The sequence below is a fragment of the Halichoeres trimaculatus genome, unplaced genomic scaffold (genome assembly GCF_033239565.1).
Source record: "Halichoeres trimaculatus isolate MK-OKI-2021-1 unplaced genomic scaffold, fHalTri1.1 fHalTri1_scaffold_18, whole genome shotgun sequence".
NCBI classification, from domain to species: domain Eukaryota; kingdom Metazoa; phylum Chordata; class Actinopteri; order Labriformes; family Labridae; genus Halichoeres; species Halichoeres trimaculatus.
Window position 1 is genome coordinate 28,886,600 of NW_027437196.1, and position 16,367 is coordinate 28,902,966.

General features: G+C 41.7%; 1 protein-coding gene across 1 annotated transcript in view; it reads left to right on the forward strand.

Annotated features, from left to right (window-relative positions):
• Nucleotides 1-16,367, forward strand: part of tgfbr1b (transforming growth factor, beta receptor 1 b) — a 106,494-nt gene that overhangs the window by 680 nt on the left and 89,447 nt on the right. The window lies entirely within an intron of this gene.

Genomic DNA, 16,367 nt, shown 5'->3' on the forward strand with positions numbered 1-16,367 from the left:
TAGAAAACGGTTTGGAGATGTGTTTGGACTCGGTGACGTGAATCGTAGATATTTGAGTTTTAACGGATTAGTTTAGTCTGGTAACTTGTTAACATCCAAACATCCATCCCAGACACCCCCAGCCTGTTAACTGTCCTGTGTAACTTTAATCTTTCTGTTAACTCACAGTTTGGAGCCCCTCTCTGTCTGTCAGATACTCATCTACTCACAGCACTATCACGCTAGCCTGTTAGCTCGTAGCTGCTCCGCTGAACTAAAACAGAGTTTCGACATTTGTCTCTGTTCCTGTTTGATTCTGTCTAAACGACGACATGTGTAGTCATCACCTGTTTTAATTTGAGTGTGTGATGATATTGTTCTTCTCGGTTCAGCTCTAACTACACAGAGAGGTTTTGTCCCGTAAGATGGGAAACAGTCTCACTTCATCCTCCCCGTTGAGCTGAATGCACCGCGCCCGCATACACCAAACTCCATCCACATGCACCAGTTTAACGCTGCTCTGCTACAACTACGGGGATTTGACAGGTAGCTGGAGACTTTAGTTGACGAAAGCTGTTTGAAAATTCGTCTATTGAAGATAGTTTGGTTCAAAACGTGCAACTGCAGTGGAGGAGGTGCTGTGAAATGTTAAAGAAGACTCTACCAGTGTGTTTTATTAAAGCAGGGGTCTCCTGAGGAGCTTTGAGCCATGTGAAATACAAAATAGGGTGTGTATGATTACTGGTAAGCATTTCTGACTTGCATTCAGCATTAATAGCCCCTCATTAGAGAACTGCACTGATACACGAGTCACCGCGGCTGCTACCAGCCATGCTTTGCTCTTCTTATGCTGAGATTTGTGTTATCATTTTGCAACCGAACAGTATCCTTTGTTTCAGCAGTCAGCACATTTTAAAAGGGGAAGGTCTTTCTCGCTGATACAAACAGCCGATAGTGTTTTTTCCCTGTTGACTTGCGGACTCAACGCGTTTCCTTTGTGTGACATTCCTTTGTGTGCAGGGAGAGAGGCAGAGAGAGCCCGATGATGAGTGGAGGAGCATGCTCTTCAAACAGCATACATAAAGATCTCAGCACAACCCAGTCATGCCAAAAGCTCAAACGTGTCCTCATATACCCCCATCGCTCCCCAACATGCAGGCTGCTTATTAAATTGATATGTTGTCTCAAGGACACACAAGAAGGGAGGGAACCCCGCTTTCTTTGTCCAGCAATAGGATTGTCATGGCGTGAGTCCACGGCCGGAGCAGCATCATTAACATCAGAAAAGAAGCCAATATTTTAGATGCAGATAATCTGGCGCACAGATTAGAAGAAAGAATCAGTGCTCATGCGCTGATTTCTGCTGGAATATCAACGGTGTGCTGTGGGTCTGATGCAAATTCACAAAAGGAGGCATGTGTTGTCATGAGAGCACCTTCTTATACACCTTTACGTGTCACGTTGCTGTGCTGTGTTCACGACCACACCCCTGCAGCTCACACACACTTGCTTTTAACAGTATTCACATGCAGCATTGCACTACTCGCTCCGTGCACATCCCAGTGCTGGCAGTGGGCTAAATTAGATGGTGTCACTATTACTCTCCTCATCCCTGCAGCCTCACTCATCCTCCTGCCTAACAGGATCTGTGCTCATGCTCTGTCACTCATTTCTCTTTTTCTGCCCCTCAGCCCTCCCACCTTCCACTTTCATTTGTCTGCTCTCAGTGCCCCCCCTTCCCCTCCTAGGCATAGTAAGTAAACGGGCAACATTTAGCCAGAGTGGCTCGTACAGAGGATGAGTGTTGTGTCAGCACTCTGAGTCAAATGCAAGCCACCGTCAAGGGAGAGTTCAAATCAATCCCGACTGCCCCTGACGGTTCAGGATGTTATCTAAGCTCTTATTACTCCAGGGTTGCTCGGTCTGGGAGACATGGGATAAAGGGCAAATGCCTTATTTATTTTTCTTTATCAGATCATATTTTCATCATGCTGCTATAATGAATTTTTTACTAATGTTAGCTCCTGTTTAGCTGTGATTATGAGGCTTTATTTGTCTTGTGTGCCTCCTGGTGTAAAGCACGTACACTATGTGTCTGCATACGTTTGAGATGCTAAGTAAAAGGGAAGTGTTGCTTCCTCTTTAGCTTTAGATTCCAGAGAAATATTTGTGTGGGCAGGGTTTACCAGAGACTGGAGGTGACCTGTGAATCATGGACACATGTAAGATCATGTCAGTGTGAACCCAATTTATAAAAAGAGTGGTTCACTATGTTGGCTGTTGGTATTTATTAGCAGGATGCATGCAAACCTTGAAGAACGCTGTAAGTGTCTCACTCCTGGGGAAGTAATCGGTGCTGACATGATGTGCTTATAATCTAGAACTGGTTGATGCTTTTTTCCCAGGTTTATTTGTAAAGAATACTGTTTCCAAACACTGGGGAAAATGCAAAAAATACAATCACAGATTGCAGTAGTGGTGCAACAGACATTTTGTTGAAAGCAGAGCGTGATGTCAGAGTTTCCACCGAAAAATCCAGCTTCTTGTTTACAGGGTTAGCAAACAGTGGCTGCGGCGTTACAGAAAAACTCCACCTAGAGGCTGTTTTCAAGGCAGTGTCCTTGTAAATGAGGAGGGCTGAGCTATTTTATTAATTCTGCAGCATAAATTAATGTTTTTTTTCCTGCAGAAGGTATAGACTTTTCAGCCGAGTGTCAATACATTTAGTCTCATTCTAATCCCTGTTCTGCCTGGCATTCAGCTCGCTGCCCCTCACCCCGATTGCTTTGCAGGAGAAGCGATTAAGTCAGCCAGCCACTGGTGTCGCTTTTACCCATCTAGATACTGTCTTTACTCAGAAGAATCAGTTTTCAGTACGGTGGGAGAAAAAAATTCAAAAATTGGTATATCAGGATTTTTTTTCGACAAATCATAATTCTTTGTAAATTTTTTTTTTTTTCACATTCAAAATTCTTCATTCCAGTCTTTTTTTATAAACTGGATTGAAAAAAAGTTACCACTTTTCTCCAGCAGAGGATGGAATGTGTCTTTCTGACTCAAGTAATGTGCATTTTATGAGAAAATATGGTTCCCGATATAGTCTGTAGACATTATCTCCATCATTTAGCTTTTTTACGTGGTCTGGTGTTAAAAAAGCAAACAAAAAATTGCAAAAAGTAGAAATATCCAAGAATCCCAATTTAAACCGAATCAGCACCCCTAGACTTGTAATGTAATTAAATCATGAGAACAGCACATCGTCCCAGCCCTACATTTTAATTCAATGACAAGTCAATTGAGAAGTCATAAGATGTCACCAAAATCACACTGTCCCTTTAAAATCTTTCAACAATGATGTATTGAATCGTATTGTTGGCTGAGTATGCTGATATGTATTTAGTTTCGTGAGTTGAATATGATGTATCTTGTCGTACCAGAAAATTGGTGTATCGCTACAGCCCTATAAATGAGAGGCTGTAATGCTACAATGCTTTTGCGCTTTAACCCTAGGCCATTGTTGTGAAAACAGCCCCTCAGTTGTCAGAGTGTAGTACCCAAATCAAAAAAGCACTGTTTAAGGGGCTGTTTCCCCACAACGGTTTTAGGCTGAAAGTATTGTTGCGTCTCGGCCACTTGTTTACGCGGAAAACAGAGTTTAAGCTGACGCAAAATGCAAACTTTTGAAAACGGCATCTAAAGTGGGTTTTTCCTTTGCTTTGTAGAAGCCCATAATGTAATAACGAACCATAACGTAATAAAAGTCCTGAACCTATAACTTAATAACTTTTGACCAATAACGCAATAACTTGTTATGTTAATGGCTGTTTATTACGTTATGGGCCTGATGCAAAAAAACCCTCTATAAATGTAATAACTGAGCCGATAACGTAATAACCAGCCAAGAGTGTAACACGTTTGCCCTCTTTGACAATGTTATAGGCAAAACACATACTAACTGACCATAGTAGCGTATAGCGTATCAGTTGGCTCAAAAAAGTACTGATTTTTGTCATGAAAAATGCAATCTTTATTAAAACTCTGTAACAGTTGTTCCTTAAATCTACTATATTTGTTATGGCTAGTGTTCTTCAAAATAAAATGAAACAATAAATAACAAAATTGAGTTAATCCTGAACTGAAGAATAGAACAAAAGAACTGAACATATGTAACCCGAGCACAAAAATAGTGAGGATTACTGTTCCCTTTCTTACATTTAAACATAAAAAAGAATTGAATTGAAATTATTTTCTACATTGAAAAAACACACCAACTTGTCTCTAGCAAACAGCTCTTAAAGACCAGTTATTACATTTTCAAAGGTTTTTTTTGCATGAGGCCCATAACGTTAAAACTGGCCAATGAATTAATAAGTTATTGCGTGATTGGTCAAAAGAGGAGATCTTCAGAGGAGATCTATCAAAAGCCGCCAACACAGTTTTTTTCACTGCGTTTTAGCATTTTGGGATGAAACGTTATTGTGTAAACATAGCCTGACTGCTTTGATAATATGTCACTCTTTGCAGGGAGTGGTGTGTTTTTGGTCTCTGGCACTGACTTGCTTAGATTAGAAGTCAACTCTGTAAAATGATGCAAAAGGTGCCATATGCACATTTTAATGAGGAAAATGGTGAAACCATCATTTTACGTAACCAAACATTGTACTCTGAATGTAACAGAAACTAATATTTGTGTGTTTGTGGGGGTTTGGGATCACATCCCTGAATAAATCACCTAAAAGCCTACCTTGAGAAATAGCTTGTAGATAAATGCATGGAGACTCATTAGAGTAAAATGAGCATGCAAACATAATTTGGTGGTCTAGTTTCCAGCTCTCCACAGAACAGCAGATTTAAATTCACAGAGTGGTTTTCTGAAGCATTCTTAACTTTGTACTTTTCTCCATCATTAACGCAGGTTAAAACTACTCAGAAGTGACCTCTGAGGATCACGGCCATTCACACAGCTCATTCATTTAAAACTGGTCCAGTAAAATTTATCCAAGGCTTCAGAGTTAGAACCATTGAGCGAATGTGCTGAAGCTCCACAGCTTGAATGTGGTTCACAAACAGAGCTCACTCCTGCCACAAATCAGGAAGTAATATTTCACAGTAAGAGAACGGTCATGGGATTTTTCATCAAGGCCACGGTGGGGGCTCTGCTTCCTTCTCTTCTGTAGGGTTCACCAGATACGTTGTGCTGTTTTTTTTCTTTATCTCGCTGTAAAATTCCACAGAGACTGCTGCGAGTCAATATGTAGCTCCCACTTTCATCCTAACTGTATTTTGCCCCCCCTCCCTCCCTTCCCTAGCTGCTGGGGGGCATTTTTTATGTCTGTTGAGAGTTTCTATGAAATGCTTGTGAAGCGTTGTTTTTCTAGGTGCTCTGCGCTGCCGCTGTCAGTACAAGCAGTAGAGGAATGCCAGGCATGCGGGTGACCCTGGACGCCCGTTGTCCTGGCCCAAGGAACCACGACTAATTTGAGAGGTTGTAGCCATGCCAGTGACCATCGGATTCAAAGGCACCAATGCGTTAATGACCAGCCCCCCACTCTGCTCTTCTTCATGGGGAGGCCAGGGAACCCACTCGGCTTTACTGTTGATTCTGTGGTTGGAGGCTGGGTCATAACTGTACACCAGCTTTTCTTCATAAAAGCCTTTGGAAAAGAAAAACTAAGATGTCTTCAGAGGTTTAGACGTGGTGTGGCTGTACAGAAAATCAGAGTTGTGAAATGTCTTAATGCAGGAGATTCCCAGCCCTTTGCTGCTTTTTGAGGGTTGAATGCCATACAGACGGCGCTTGCACTGAGGTGCTGCATCAAAGGGAGCGACTTCAGTCAGGGCTCCACACAAGCACACACTCTGCCTCCAGAAGTATTTCTCTCTTTTTTTACATGATTCATTTTGGCTGGCATGCCACATTCAGGGGGTACTGAGAGGAATGAGGTCAGTGATGTCCAGGCACAGTGCAAAATTACTACTCCCTCTTTAAATCCATATTCAAAATGTTGTTTGTATCAGGCAGGGAGTGGTAGTTTAACCCAACACTTAAAGCTATGGTCTACGATCTGAAACCCTGTTTGGCTGATGAGACAGATTTGAAAAACACAGCCTCACTCACCCCTCCCCTTTGTGTTCCAAGATCCCCCCCCCCCCCCCCCCCAGCTTGTATGGTCCTTCTTCACCTCCTAACAACACGCCCCCTCTGACAGAGCAAGAAGCGGCTGGCAGAGAATGTAACAAACAAGACAGTCATCCTCCTTGTAACACACAGTGGTAGCTTTTTCAATTGGACCGGCGCGATCAAAACCATGAGTTAGCCGGCGAAGCAGGTCTGGCGTTGCCACTGCCAGCTGATCAGAGCAGAGCCGACTGTGGGCGAGGCTTTACCTTTCTTGGCGTGTCTTCACCAGCTCAGTTTACAATGCTAAAGATGTGTGGCTAACTTGTGCTAAAATCTGTTGACAGAGCAGACCCGTTCCGACCAGCAGTGTTCAGTCATTAGCCAGTACAGGCACAGACTAACCAGAGTTATTCAGCTGACATCTCCCACTGTGGTAAACAAAGTCATTACCTGTTGCGGCGAACAGCTGTTTGCCAGCTGATACGTGAAGCGCAGCCTCGGTTTCCCTGTGACGCGCGGAACACACAACCAAACTCCGTCTAAGATTTCTGTGGTTTTTAAGGAAGCACTCACCAGAGCAGGTAGGCACCTGTCTCCACCCTGGAGCGGTCCCGGTGGGTTTTTAAGTCGTTTGGCATGAGTCCGGCTACAGTGGGAGTAGTAGTATCCACTGTTAAAGCTAATTAGTTTGTGTTTAGCCCTATGTATAACTGTTGCGGCGAGCGCGCCCGTCCTGTCAGCTGGTGTGTGTTCATGTTAATTGCTCAGCTGTGTCGAATCAAGCAGGAGGAAAGGAGACGGTAAAAGTGAGCAGGTCAGATCAGTTCAGGTTTCTCATCAAGCTATCTACTGAGCTGTGTGTGTACCAAAATCCAAGAGCTGAACGGACAGCCGGTAAGATCACACTTATTTCTTTTGTGGATACAGCACGGCACTTGTTGTGGTAGTGAGGCACTGTGGCGTGGGGGAGAAATGTTTGTGATTGTGTTGGATCCATGGTGAGGAAGTTAGAGAAAGTGATCATTTTTCTGCCTGAAAGGTCAAGCTGAGTGTTTCAGTGTTCAACAGAAACTCAGCTGTCTCGGAGTGGCACCATGACGCTTCGGTAGCTGAGCAGCTAGCTGACGTGAGAGGGGTAGTGGGGACGGACGAGGTGGGACCATGGGCATGACGGTGCAAAGCGAGGGAGATGGGTTGGATGGACTCACCTATCCAAACCGTGCATGCCATGCTTGGTTCGTACTGGTCAACTAGTATGCAGCTTTGCAGCGGATATACTGAATGGATTTTTTTCATTCTTTTTGGTCTTTATATTGTGTAGATTGGACCATTACAGCCCTATAACCGTATTATTAAGATGTACAAAGCTTCCTAATCGTAGACCATAGCTATAAGAATGTCAACCCTGATATCCCAGATGTCAAAAAGCTTGTTAGTTGCAGTGCTTAGGTGAAATGATGAGAACAGTTACCACATTAAACAGTATCCCCATGATGGTATAGTTTAGAACAGCCCCCTCTACCTTGTCCAGGTGCCATCTTGTAAATGGGCGTATTTACACTTAACACAGTAATCAGTTCATGTCTTTGTGAAACTAGCCTACACTGACTATGGTAGTGTAAAAGCAGTACTCTGTTCCAAACTGATGTGCTGTTTTGTCTCTGTCAAGTTGACGTGCTTTGATTTAAACACAGAGGTGAAGCCGCAGCAGCAGGAGAAAAGGCTAAAGCATTTCTTCTCCACACTTTGGCTTTGTGTCAGAAAAAGAGAGCTGCATCTTAAACATAAAGCCTGCGAGCCTCCACCAGCACCGCCGCGCCTCAGCTCTGATTTTAAACAACCTGCTCACGTTTCTTTCTTTCACAGAGTGACATCATGTAGTTGTACTCGGTGCCTGTGTGGTGCACCAGTTTTAGTGAAGTTCCTGCCTCTTTCTAACAGTCTCTGTGCTGAGGAGCAGACTCTGAGGACACGCAGACACGGAGCCAGTCCATGTACTTCTGTTAGGGCCATCATGTACATGGCGTGTTGTGCCTTCTCTGGCACTGTTGAACTCTGCGACTCAGCGATTTCGGGATCAGTGCGTTTCTGTGCACTAGAGCAGAGCTCAGCAATTGGATGGAAGCAAGGGCCATTTGTTTAATGACCAAGTACAATATTTTCATTGCAGGGCTGAGCCATGGGATACTGTTTGCACACTGCTACACTGTTTTCTGCTTATTGGAGGCTTATTGCAGTAACAGGATTTAAAGATCACGTAATGAGAAACAATTTCATTTGTGTAACAAGTGAAAGTAGAGCTTACCATCTCCCTTTGAATCCTGTTTAAGTCGTGTCCTTTGTGGTTTTATTTCAATCTGGATTGTCACACTGAAACAGTGACTTTTTTATCACTTATCCTTCATTTCCTGTCTCATGTATTTCCACTTTCACTCAAAGGTAAGGGATGAATACAACATTACCTCCTAGTTAACAATTGCAACAGGTTAATTTTTTCTTGCCAAGTAATCCCTGAGAGTTTATATTCTTCCTTAAATATCTGGCTGAGAGTTTGTAAGGTGGACGTCTGAGTCACAGGAAAAGCAAACTGTTCTTGTTGGGAGCTCTGAGAGCTGTACTCTCTTTCTCACGCTCTTATCATTTTCCTGTTATTCATATTTTAAACACAGAGACCCATAAGTGTTTAAAACTGAACAGCCAATTTCTGCGTTAAAGAGATCGAAGTCAGAATCTGCATCAATCCATTTTATTAATAGTACATATATACCAAAAAAACTATTTATAGAAATAGAAAAATTAGAAACACATAAACCTGCTGAAATTTCAATTACCATGGGTGGAATTACCTCCTGTGGTGTTCTGTGGTGCATTTCAGGAGGATAACTATAGGGCTGGGTGATTAATCAGAAAATTAAAAAAAAAAACATTTAGCGCTTGTAAGCACTGTAAAAACTGCTGTGTCAGTTGCTGTACCAGGAAACCAGCAGAAGAACAAGATGGAAGCCATGTGGCACTTTCCCATCCAGTCAGGTACACTCTGTACGTTTACATGCAGAACAAGAAATCAGACCATGAGCTTAGTCAGACTAAGATGGGACTGAGCGTAGCTCCATCAACGTACACAGACAGGAAATTCAAACACTGAGCCGGCAGCCGGCAGCACAACATAAGCAGCTTGTACCCAAAAAGAATTCTGTGTCAGTTGTTTGGACACACTTTGGTGACAGTATCGATGACAACGACCAAATAGTAGTGAAGTCCCTTTTTAAAAGGTGAAAGTAATTTTCTACATTACCACCACAGAATTAAAAGTGATTTGTTTGCTTGCAAAAAATACAGGTTTTTTTTTCCTTTTTTAGTAAAATTTGATTTTTCTTCACAAATCATTTTCATTCCAGCTGATGTGCATCAGTTCCATTATTTCAATAGATAAACCTTAAAGAGGACATATCATGCTGATCCCTGATTTAATACTTACATATAATATAATAAATTTGAAAACAAGACCTTTCACCTCCTGAATTTTCAAAAAATGAGATATTGTATTTTTTCTGATATCCTAGAACGAGATTTGATGCCTCTGAAAATAGGTCATTGCCATTTAGCCACGAGATTTCAAACATCATGACGACACGAGGATCTTTTCTTTTTATTGGAGTAATCTGATAAAGCAGCTCCTCCTCTGTGATGCCAGTTAGTCACACAAGGGATACACCCACCAAGAGCCGAGTATAAATGAAGCTCCCTACCAGCTCTGGCTAACTTGACTGAGTGCTGGATGCAGGGACTCTGCTCTGCTGAGCAGCTCGGCTTTACATGGTGAATTAGCAGTTAAAACACTGTAGTTTTAGCAGACGTGGTAATACTTGTGAGACTGTGATATTTGCATGCTTGTTCTGACATGCACTGTGAACCTGGACCACAATAATGCTGTGGTAATAACATAGTGAGGAACTGATGGTAGAGGAGATCTTAAGACTACACTTTCACACTTGTGGTTGTTTTTAATCTTGTTCGTCCTTGAGTGTCCTGAAAGGCGCTTTTAAATTAAATGCATTATTATTATTATTATTATTATTATTATTATTATTATTATTATTATTATTATTATTATTATTGTTATTATTATTATTATTATTATCATTATTATTATTATTATTATTATTATTATTATTTCAGCATGATGGATAAAAAGGGCTGTGACGTTGCAAGGTTACTTGAGGTTATTCTGGAAACGGAGCGTTTCAACAAGATCTTCAGAATGGCCTAAACTGAGGATATTGAGAACGCTATTGTGGGGCAATGAAGGAACTAAATGACTTGTACTGAGGGCAGAAATGCTTTACAGGCATCCTAGTCTGGCATAGTGAAAAGGAGAAACAAGCATGATATGTTCCCTTTAAATGTTAACCTCTGCATGTTCATTTCAGTTACTCGTTTCAAGATTATACAAATATCAACGGGGTGTTCTGAGTTGGGAGTGGGGTAATGAAGCATGAACTGAAATCTGGTTCAGTTGATCCTGACTTTGATTTTTGCCATACTCACCCAGTCCTAATAAGTCATGCACTGAACATATGGAGAAGATTTATCAGGGGTCATGCAGTGGGTAGGAGACATTGTCCAGGACTGGGTTTATCTCTGACATGGCTGTCAAACAGTCTCCTCACCAGTCGAAGGGGTCTCAGGTTCTTCTGGTAGAGTTGTTTGTACGTTGAATTTGCCCAACTGGAGCCAAAGTCTAACTTTCAGACTGGCCTGGTTTTGTGTTTATGGAGCAGATCACACCTGTTATAACCTGTTTCATTAATTTCAGTCAGGGGAGCTCAGCAGCTGCTCTAAGACAGATCAGTCGGGGTTCGGTTACTTGAAAGAATTTATTACAACAACTCTACTAGACAGAAATCTGGTTAACGCAGATTAATTCAGGGAAAAAAGATATACATTTTTTAAAGTTTGTGCTTTGTAGAATTTATCATTTGTGGGTCATATATCTGCAGTGAGCTGAGTCTGTCATGGACAGGGTTCAGACAGGGTAAGACTCGTGGAGACAGTGGTGCGAAAAGCAGAGCAGTTTAACCTGGTTTCCCCTGTAATTCAATTCAAAGTCCACATTAAGCTAGAAATTAAACTAATAAGACTTAACAGGCTAAGTTCCCTGACAGACTGAGAGTTGTTTGTTGGTGGATAGACACATGCTCCTGCTCTATGTGTGATCTCCTGCTGCAGCTTCTCTCTGGTGGTGAGTCAGCTCCATGGCAGGCCTCACAGACCCAAGCAGGAAATGTGTTTGTTCGCTTTGGAACTGATTTGTTTTGTTTCTGAGCAGAGGAAAACAGAACTGGGTCACCTTTGACCTGACTTTTCCTCTGTAATTGATATGATCTGTGCACCTAACTTTATCCAAAAAGGTACAAAGGTTAGTGAAAAAAAAAACTTTTCACCACATGTTAATTCTGGTCAGTCTGCCTTTCTTCAGGTTTTCTGTTGGCTCTCTGTGTCACAGATTATACCAGAAAGCTCTGTGAGGATGTTTGTGCTGATTTATCCTTTCAGTCTTAGCCAAACAACTTGTCACATTTTTGACATCTGGGATTTGTCAAGTGGGAGCTGATCTTGAGACGTTTTTCATCTCATGAATGAGAGTAACTTAATGGTGTTGCTTGAGGCAAATAGATCTTATCTTCTTAAACCAGTCATGTCAGACAGAATCTGAAAACAGGAGTGTCTGTGTTAAGGCAGAGAGAAAATCATTAAGTCAATCAAAGTTAGAGGAGAAACGTTGGAGAACATTTTGTAGCATTTTAGGCTCAGAGAGTTGTCATTGAGTTTTTACTTAACAGCTGACGGTCACACATTAAACTTTTGAATAAATCAGAAACAGCCATGCCTTTTTGATTTTCTTTGAGTGTGTATTCATTTTTTAGTTTTAAGTAGGAATGTTTGATACCGCTTTTTTCAGACCGATACCAGTACAAGTACTCTCTCTTGCAATTTTTAGTTTGCATTTCTAAAATTAGACCATGTGAAAAAAGTTAAATGGTTATAATATAATATACATATACATATACATATACATATAATATAATTAATTTGAAAACAAGACCTTTCACCCCCTGAATTTTCAAAAAATGAGATATTGTATTTTTTTCTGATATCCTAGAACGAGATTTGATGCCTCTGAAAATAGGTCATTGACAGTTGGCCGTGAGATTTCCACCTTTGTGACGACACGAGGATCCTTTCTTTTTATTGGGGTAATCTGATAAAGCAGCTCCTCCTCTGTGATGTCAGTTAGTCACACAACCACCACCGAAGGATACACCCACCAAGAGCTGAGTTTTTATACAGCTCCCTACCAGCTCTGGCTAACTTGACTGAGTGCTGGATGCAGGGACTCTGCTCTGCTTAGCAGCTCGGCTTTACATGGTGAATTAGCAGTTAAAACACTGTAGTTTTAGCAGACGTGGTAATACTTGTGAGACTGTGATATTTGCATGCTTGTTCTGACATGCACTGTGAACCTGGACCACAATAATGCTGTGGTAATAACATAGTGAGGAACTGACGGTAGAGGCGATCTTTAGACTACACTTTCAGCATGATGGATAAAACAGACAGAGAAAAGTGAAGGAGCAGGATGGAGCCCTGTTATAGAAATAGTTTATTGGTGAAGTCTGCCTATATTTCCACGTATAAACTATACATGTTACAGTACCGCTTTGACTCACCACACTGAAGCGTCCTGAGATGATCTGTGTCCAGGTGGATTTTCTTCCTCCTGAGCTGCAGAACCGTCCGGGTCTGACTCGGGGTCCAATACAAAAGGACATATCTGAGGGCAGAAATGCTTTACAGTCTGGCATAGTGAAAAGGAGAAACAAGCATGATATGTCCCCTTTAACGTGGCGCCTCATACAGTGAACTGAAGTTACAGATGAGCATTTACCACCTGGTATTTCCTTTCACTCTATGACAACAACAATAAAAACAATAATACTATGCGTCAACTGTTAATATTCATGTTAATGAATTTTTACAGTTGATGTAGATGATTATGTTGACTAATCTTTGCAGCCCTAATCAGCAGTAGCCTTCACGAGTACTGATGCCTAAAATAAGACCGGAGTCAGCCCCATACCGGTACCTGGTATCAGAATCCCTTTTGAGGCTGGCTGCAGAAAAGACCAGAAGCCTTATACACACCCAGCCATAAAAACAGAATTTTTCTGCACTAAAAACATATCAACAGCCTGGTTCAAAAAACAGCTTGGTTCTAAAACGCTGATTTTACTATTGGCACACACTGTTCGGTGAGTGAATTGTTTTCTTACTCTCTAACATACAACCAGCGTCATAGTGAATGTGGCTGCGAATTGGCTTCATTTCACTGTTCAGGAACAGACGGGTGATGTTGCAGAGACTACGTCCATGTTTTATAGTCTATGGTACTCGCCCATCCATAGGCCTAAGTAATATTCAGAGGTCAGGGGAAGCCATCAGATTTTCTTTTCTTTTTACTCACCCCCATTGATGTTATATCGTCAGCTGTGGAGATATGTTGCCTCTGATCAAACAGCTGATCCAGTTTGAAAACTACAGCCTAGAGCTGTTTTATTCAACACACACGTCTGTATTCTTGTTCCTGAAACACACCTCAATAATTGTGGTATCTCACACTGCATTTACTTCATGCTGTGGGATTTCTGTGTCACGCTACATTAAGGGTATGACACAGCGGGATGGAGAGTGAATCTAGCAGCAGACACGTTGTGGAGCTGTTCTCCCTCACAGTCTTTCTGCAGGTAGCGCTGCAGCGCTGGAGCCTGTGTTCACAGAGCATGTTGTGGACGTAGCAGCCAAGCAGACAGTCAGCCGGTGGAGTCTGAACCGTGAGTCAGCTGCTTCAAACAGCACTCCCCTCTCTGGCCTTCATTAACGTCCACCCCCACCTTTTCCACTGTCCCTGCACCACACAGGAGGGGGTTCTCTCTCCCTGTGTGTGTGTGTGTGTGTGTGTGTGTGTGCACATCTTGGAAGTGATGTAGTCATTTATCTCAGGCTGCCCTGCTGTTGGTGCTGTCCAGCTCATATCACAGCGTGTAAAAGGAGAAAGGAGCTCTGCTTTGTTAAATTAGGCTACAATAGGGTTTGTGAGGGCTGCAAATTTATCATCTGAACCCACACTTTTCTCTTTTCAGCATTTGGCCACGATGAAATATGATCAAAGATTTTCATTGGGACAAATTTCCAAACTAAAGAGCATCAGGAAGAAACAGCTACACAGAATTGTCTGTCAGTGTAACCCCCCAACTGTAACACCAACTGACTGATGAGGCAGGAGGAAGAAGCTGGCTGCTGAGGATAAACAAAGAGTATATGGAGGTAGAAAAAGTATTTTATTTGTTAAAACTGTAAAAGTCTGAACAAGAATCTGCCCAAAAACTCACTTTGTGCCTTTAAATCTTTATTTATGTCACAGCGACTCACAATAAATGTCATCAAAAGATGAAGCTTTACATAAAGATCAGGTCTGGGTGGCTCTATATTAGAGCCCGGGATTTTTGGGGCTGATACCGATACTGGGGGCAAAAAAAAAGCCGATATCCGATATATCGACCAATGTCCGATATATCGGCTGATATATGATAAATTCATTGATATACACAGGATATATACTGTATATGAACACAAATTATTATAATACCCATGTGATTCAGGACAGAGACAGAACACTATTAAATTAAAGAAGTCAAACTTTAAACACAGTAAGTAGAAAAAAATGTCAAACTGTAAACACACAATGAGCAAATTACACGGCGTTAAAATGCCGTATCATGGTCTTCCATTAGATAATGGTGGAGGTGTGAAATAACAAAATAACAGTATCATTTATATCTGTTTATCTCTCCAAAAAGCAACAAACACAATGTTAAAACATCGTTCTATAGTCTTACTTTACATAATGGTGGACGGAGGGGGCGGGCACTCGGGCAGTGTGCAGCCCAACACACAGACACACAGGAACAGGAGTGACAGAATATCCGCGGAGCAAAATTTTCTTATAATCAGCTACATTTTGGCTGATGTTGATTAATCAGTTACAGGCAAAATCGGCCCGATTAATCGGCCTGATCGATTAATCGGGCCAATTAATCGGTCAGGCTCTAGTTAAAACTGTAAAAGTCTGAACAAGAATCTGTCCAAAAATTCACTCTATACCTTTAAATTTTTATTTATGTCACAGCAACTCACAATAAATGTCATTAAAAAATGAAGCTTTACATAAAGACTAGAGGTGTCCCATGCATGTTTAATACTGATATTGTATCAGATTAATATCGGTATCGACTGGGGATGGGTACCGAATTAGGTACAGACCGAATTCTGTCAAAAGTATCGGGTATCGATTCATGTAAAATCAAAAGGTACCATGTTTAGGTACCTAAATGCATCCTTGTGACTGTGAGGGAGAGGAAGAGTAGGTGATTTTCCATGCTGGACATAAACACAGCACTGCAAGATTATATATTGAAGAATAAAGTTGTTAAATTGAATTTTTTTTATATTTCATTATTCACGAATTGATATTTTTTCCACATAAACAAAAAAATACCGAAACTTGGTACCGTTGAGTACCGGTACCAACTGCCAGGTACCGGGCATCGGGTATCGTTTCAAACGTGAAAGGTACCCATCCCTAGTATCGACCAATACTCAATGCTGCAGTATCTGTATCGTATCGGAAGTGTAAATGTAATATCAGGACATCCCTAATAAAGACCAGGTCTGGGTGGCTCTATATAAAGATTTAATATCAAGATGTGATTCAGTCCCTATTATTTTCAGATCCAATCTTATCTTAATCCTCCTGAGCAGGGCACCGTGCAGTATTCAGGCAGAAACCTCCAACAAGACCAGACTCAAGTTGAACAGACACCAGCTGCTACCATCACAGATAAAGTCAGCTGGTCAACGGAGCCAGGACCTCAGCCACCAGACTTGGCTTTGAAGGTTTCAGACACACACATACACACACACGACCTGTCACAGTCAGACTTATCCGTCACAATTTCAACCAGAACTTTTCCCAGAAACCTCTGTCTGTATGATAAGCACCATCATAAAAAGAAACGAGTGGATGGTTTTCACCCTGATCTCTCTCCATCCATGTGGACCACCTCTTCCCTTTGACTGTGATGATAAGTCAGGGTTTCCTCTCTGCTGGAGTGGACCTATTAAAGCATGCTCTCACTTTAACAGCAGG